The sequence below is a fragment of the Balaenoptera ricei genome, chromosome 13, assembly GCF_028023285.1.
Source record: "Balaenoptera ricei isolate mBalRic1 chromosome 13, mBalRic1.hap2, whole genome shotgun sequence".
Classification (NCBI taxonomy): Eukaryota; Metazoa; Chordata; class Mammalia; order Artiodactyla; family Balaenopteridae; genus Balaenoptera; species Balaenoptera ricei.
Window position 1 is genome coordinate 48,358,466 of NC_082651.1, and position 6,492 is coordinate 48,364,957.

The window sequence follows — 6,492 nt, forward strand, 5'->3', positions numbered from 1 at the left end:
TCATACACATCCATCCTTTCAATTATTTAATGCATGTTGACAACTTCTGAATTTATATCTTCATTCAGGTCTCTCTTAGTTCCAGACCCATATATCCAACTGCCTCCTTAGTATTTCCAGATAGCTAGTACATAGATATCCAAAATTGGACATGTCTATTACTGAACTTATGGTGCCAAATCTTTTCCTCCTCCAGTGTTTCCTACCTCATTAAATAGTCCCACCATCCTCCTAGTTGCTCTTGTCAGGAACCTAGGAATCATCAACCTAGGAATCATCCTTTACATCTACCTATTTCTTAGTCCCTTTGTCCAACCAGTCACCAAGTACTGTCAATTCTGTCTGCAAGGATACTTCTCAATCTGTCTACTGCTCTTTGTCTTTACCACTACCACCTTAGCCCAGCACCTGGACCACTCAGACACTGTGTTAGTTAGCTCCAGCTGCTATAACAAAATACCATAGACTGGGTCGCTTAAACAACAGACAAATATTTCTAGCAGTTATGAGATCTGGGAAGTCCAAGATCAAGGTGCTGGCAGATTCAGTTCCTGGTGAGAGCCCTCTTCCTGGCTTGCAGATAGCCACCTTCTCACTGTCTCACTGTCACAGCGATATCTCTCACTCTTCCTCTTCTAATAAGGACACTAATCCCATCATAGGGGCTTCACTCTCATGACCTCATTCAAACCTAATTACCCCCCAAAGTTCCCACCTCCAAATACCATCACCTTGGGGATGAAGGCTTCAACATATGAATTTGGGTGTGGGGGGCACAAACATTCAGTCCATAACAGACACCTTTCTAGCTGCTAGTGCCATACATTTTCTTGGTTATCTCCACTAACTTATTCTCCACAGAGTGGTCAAACTGATCTTTTAAAAACATGCTTCTGTCATCTCTTTCCCCAAAGCCCTGTAAAAACTTATAATAAAGTCCAAACTTTACCATGACCTATAACTCCCTGAATGGTCTGGCTTAGGCCTTCTTCAGCCTTTTCTCTCTTCCCTCTGCTTACCTAGCTCCTTCATGTCTCAGAGTTTCTTTCTGCTGGCTGTTTGCACTGCCTGGGACTCTTCACCACCACTATTCCCCTTCCCTGGCCAATTCCTATTCATTTCTCAGTTTAAATGCTGCTTCCATGGGCAAGGATTCCCTGTTCACCTGCATTAAGTTACACTCACCTTTACAAGCTCTGATAGCTTCTTTTACTTTTCCATGACACGTATCCCAACTGTTGTTGAACATTTCCTATAATATTTGTTGAATGTCTCTTTTCTGTACTCCCTCTCCAAACCACCCCCAGATTGTGAGTGCTATGAGAGCATGAGCTGAATCAATCTTGCTTACTGCTAGCATCTAGGACCCAGAAACATCTTTGATAAATATCCACTGAGTGTGAATGGATGTTTGGATGTCTACTGGAGAATGAGGATGACGGCAGGGGGTTAGGGAATGCTGGTGTAGGAACACTTTCCCTACCTCTTCATTCTAATAAGAGATTTAGAATCAGAATATTTCTTCCACCATTAAGAGGAGTCATGATTTTGACAAAAAATTAACCTCATTCTGGGGACAAGTAGTGAGTAACTGAGGTAGCCTCTAACATACTGGGGCAAAAGGCAGGCAGCTCAGGCAGGCAGTAAAGAATCAGACAGCCAGAGAGGAGAGCCATTTCCCTCTGGATGCCATTAACTAGAGGGATATGCTGACCACCTGGAATCAAAGCAGCACTCCCTGGCACGCATCAGTGAGCCAGTTTAATCATAAAGACAAAGCCATTTATACAGGCTTTTTGTTTGCTCACTGGTTTGATATACGCTTGTTGTAGGGATCTGTGGAAAAAAAACTGTCACTAGTCTGACCTTCAATTTGTAATAGACACAAAAATACTTAACATTTTGTAAATGTGTCCTGTATGCTTTCTTTACCATTTCTTTTGCTGGGCATATTGAGCTGTAAAATAAAGTTAGGGTAAACTTAGAAGAATGGAAATAGGCTTTTGCATATTTATAAAGGAGGAACACACGAAAATAAGCTATACATTTTCTAAAATACTGCATTCTTGCAACCAAATATGGGAACTGTCTCTTGGATTTGTGAACTGGTAAAGAATACCTGAAATAATAAATTAATCTAATTGATTATTTACTAAGTTATTAAATACTTATTACCAAGCAAAATCTTCCCTACAAGATTTTTTTTTCTTACGAGTATTGAGAACCTTCAAATTCCATACTTTTTGAGAAAGCCTTAACTTTTCTTTGGAGAAGAAGGGGAATCTGATATTTTTTTGATTCAAATAATAAGTAATTCCACTTAACATAATTCTCTTTTTCAGTAATTTTTTGGTGTAGCATTCCCACAATATAGTGTGGGACAAACAGCATGGGGCCGGAAACCCTTAAACCTGGCTTCTGATTAGAAATCGGCTGCCACCGCTAAAATGTTATCTGTCTCAGCCCTTTGGACCTCCATTTCCTCATGTGCAAATGAAAAGCCTCTTCCATTCTTAAAGTCTTTGATTTCAAAGATGTTTTCTTTCTTTTGAGTTTTTCATTATTTTTATTTTATATAGATCCTTAAAAGTTAATAAATAAAAGTATGAAAGGGGAAAATACTGTTTTAAATCTAAGGCTAGATTTTCGGAAATAAGACTTCTAGATTGAAATCAAATTCTGACTGAGAACTTGTTTTTATTAATGCTCAGGAATTCACAGAAGTAAAGAGAATAAGGCAAGAAAACACAGATATTTTACTTCCTGGTAGAATCGGAATCAAAATGACCAGACAGTGGCATGAGAATTAAATGGCCTTTCTAATGCATTTTGGTATCCAACGAAAGTCCATTATATAATTGCAATCCATTGTTATACTAATCTTTTACTCTGGATTATGTTGTGAAATTGTCCTGTTTTCATGATACCACTGTTTTTGTTGTTGTTGTCTCTGTTTATTTTGTTTCTAAAATATTTCCTGTTTGATTTTTTTCTCTATTTAAAAATATTACATAGCGGTATAAGAATTTATATTCCTGCTGCTTAGGGGGTTCTTTCTGTGTGATGGCTGGTGTTGAGTCACATACGCAGTTGATGTAGAGGGTGGTTCTTGAGGAAAATCCCTTGAGAGGCCAACCATGGCTTCTGTTTCTCTGAAAATGTATGGTTTCTAAATTGCCCATAATTTTCCTAGAAAAGTTTAAATGAAATTTCTCCTTAACCTAGAGAAGTTTTAAATGAAAAAAAAATTTTTTCTAATAGACGTTTAACCATTGTCTTGTCATTATAGAATTGCATACTTAAAAAATAATTCCATATAGTTATTACTTAAAATACTCCAATTGTAAAATAAGCCAAGACTATCATTATGTAATAAATTAATAGTGACTTGCAAACATCTTGAGCCCTATAACATATCAGTGGCAAGTCTTGAAAAAACATTAGACTAATTGGTTACTCATTCTGCTTAATGTGTAGAAGAAAGTTGTTTATAAGCACTAGTTTGTCTTTGTCTTTCATTCATTATTTCAACAAGTATTTACTGAGCTCTCAGCTCACACCAGGCATTGTTCCAGGTACTGGCTGGGTAAAGTGGTAAACAAAACAGACAAAACTCTCTGTCCTCATGGAGCTTACATTCCTGTGGGGGAAAGACAGATAATAAGTAAAACATATGGGGGCTTAGATGATAATAAAGTCTACAGAGAAAAATAAAGTGGAAAAACACATAGGACATGGTGTTGCAATGAGAAATACGGGTGTCATGGAATGTCTCACTGAGAAGGTAAGATCTGAATAAGACCTGAAGAAGGTGAAGGAGTTAGCCATTAGGATATGTGGGGGAAAAGCATTCCAGGCAGAGGGAAGAGCAAGTGTAAATACTCTGAGGCAGGAGCATGCCTTGGATTTAGGAACAGTGAGGAGCCCAATATGACTAGAGCAGTGAGAAATGGGGGGACTAGGAGGAGATAAAGATAGAGAGGTAAGAGTGCGATGAGATCAACTAGGGCCTTGCCAGGACTTTATCTTTTACTGTGAATGAGATAGAGCCACTGGAGTGTTCTAACCAGAGGAATGACATGACATGACCTGACTTAAGTTTCATCAAGATCAAGCTGATTATTGTGTTGAGAATAAGCTGGTGGGGGACAAAGGCTAGGAGACTTTGGCAGTAATCCAGGCAAGTAGGATCATTGCACTATACAACTCCAAGAAGCATCATTCACCCTGCAGTGTCTGAGAATGGTGCTTCCCGTAATGAGCAGTGTATAGCCCAACAGCTGTACTTAGCAGCCCTGTAGGCAAGATGGCTTGGACCAGGGTGGATGAAATGTGAGTGGTGAGAAGTGTTTAGTCAAGATATACTTTGAAGGTAGAACTAATAGGATTTTCTGACATGGTAGATGTGGAATATGAAAGAGTCAAGTATGATTTCAAGGTCATCAATTAATTTCATGAATTATTACTATTCATTATACCAAATACCGTTTACTAAGCGGGAGTAATTCATATTTATTTTTTAATTCAACAAGCATTTATTGAAAGTCTACTATGTAGTACATTGTTCCAGATTCTGTAGGATATTTTAAAAAGTACAATAGCAGCAACAACAGAAAATCCTGTCCTGGAAATACTTATAACTTAGTTTGTTAGACAAAGCCTCCATAGATAAAAGAACCAATACTGTAAAAAGTGACATAAGAAAAAATATGATAATGGGACCGATTAAATGGTATAACTACTTCTCTAGGGAAATGGTCCAATTTGAAAATAATTTTACATTTGTCAGGATATGCCCGTACTTCTGATTGCTGTACTCTCCTAATCTATTCAACAATTTACTCACTATTTTCCAATAGTAACAGGACTCACGTGTTTCCTGTTCCAAATGCAACTAGAAATGCTATATGGTTGACTCCTGCGCCAGGAGGAACTATATAAAAGACTTCATGTCTGAGGTAGGAATTACCTGTTTCATGTGCCCTTCTCTTGCTGATGTCTTAGGTTGCATTACTCATAGTTTGGTTGAGAATTCACAATTTTACCTTGGCCCCTAGTTCCTACTTGTCCAACTTCTGACTTGCAAATTTTCATACTTCTGACCATTTATCTTACTTGCAGCCCTTTGGTTTACGAGAACTTTTGAGATTTTGTGACTTCTCATGCCTCACTTCACCCACCTGATTCATAGCCATGTCTTGCTGCTTCCTGTTCTATGGTTTTCATTAACACACCTTTCCTAATAATAATGAGATAGTAAAGATTATAGTAATGAGTATGATATCTAACATTTTAAAGTAGTGACTATGAGCTAGGCACTAAGTGATGCTATTTAAGTATACTTTAAATGTAATCCTTATAGAAGGTCTGTGAAGTGGGTGCTATCATTATTCCTATAAGGAACTGAGCTTTAGAGAGCTGAACATGCCTGAGGTTACTCAGCTAGTAAGTGGCAGGTCTAGGATGCAAACCCAGAGTCCATGAAGACTACTATGCAATAACATGTCTTTTGTACCATATGCATATTAAACATGATTCTGAGGGAGGAAAAAAAGTCAATCCCAACAAACTTCTCTAAACTCTCAGAGCCTCTATGTTTAATAATTATCCTTCTAATGTTATGGGTTTATCAGTTTTTAATTTTCCTAGTTGAAGTTAGAGATAACATTTGCAATACAGTCCTATTTTTAAAGGTATTGATATTAGAGTTGGGTTTGCGTGGCCCTAGACACAGGTACACACACATGCGTACTCTGCACGCAGGCTACCAAAGTAGCCATTGAAAGTAGAAATGACAGTGGGGACTTCTAGGAGACCAAGATCAAAATAAAAAAGAGAGGAGGGAAAAGGAAGAAAACTAACAAATGTTTATTGAGCCTTTCATGTTATAAGTTACTTTGCTAAAATGCTCATTTAATCCTTACAACAACTTTATTATTACCGTCACTTTACATTGGAGAAAAATAAACTGTGAAGAGGATATTACTCCTATTTGGCAGATGAAGAAACAAAGGATTAGAAATTGAGATCAAAATCACATAGTTAAAGTGTCAAAGCAGGTTGAAAAACCCAAAATTAGCTGAATTCCAAAACCTGTGGAATTAATCATTGCAGGTGGTAGACAGACTCTAGGGTAGCCCCCATGATTCCTACTTCCTGGTGTTCAAAACTTTGTATAACTCCTTCTTCTTAAGTGTGAGCAAAATTTGTGACGTGCTTCTAAACCATAGAACATGGTGAAGATAGAATATCATTCTATATTGCTAGGTGACTCACTTTAGAGTTTAGAGACACGCCTTGCTGGTTTGATGAAGTAAGCAGCCATAGTGAGAAAACCTATATGGCAAGGAACTGCAGGAGGCCTCTAGGAGCTGAGGGCAGCCCCCAGACAGCAAGAAGCTAGGGTTCTCAGTCCTACAATCACAGAAAAGGAATTCTGCTAACAACATGAATGACCTTGGAAGCAAATTCTTCCCCAGTCAAGCCTCCAAA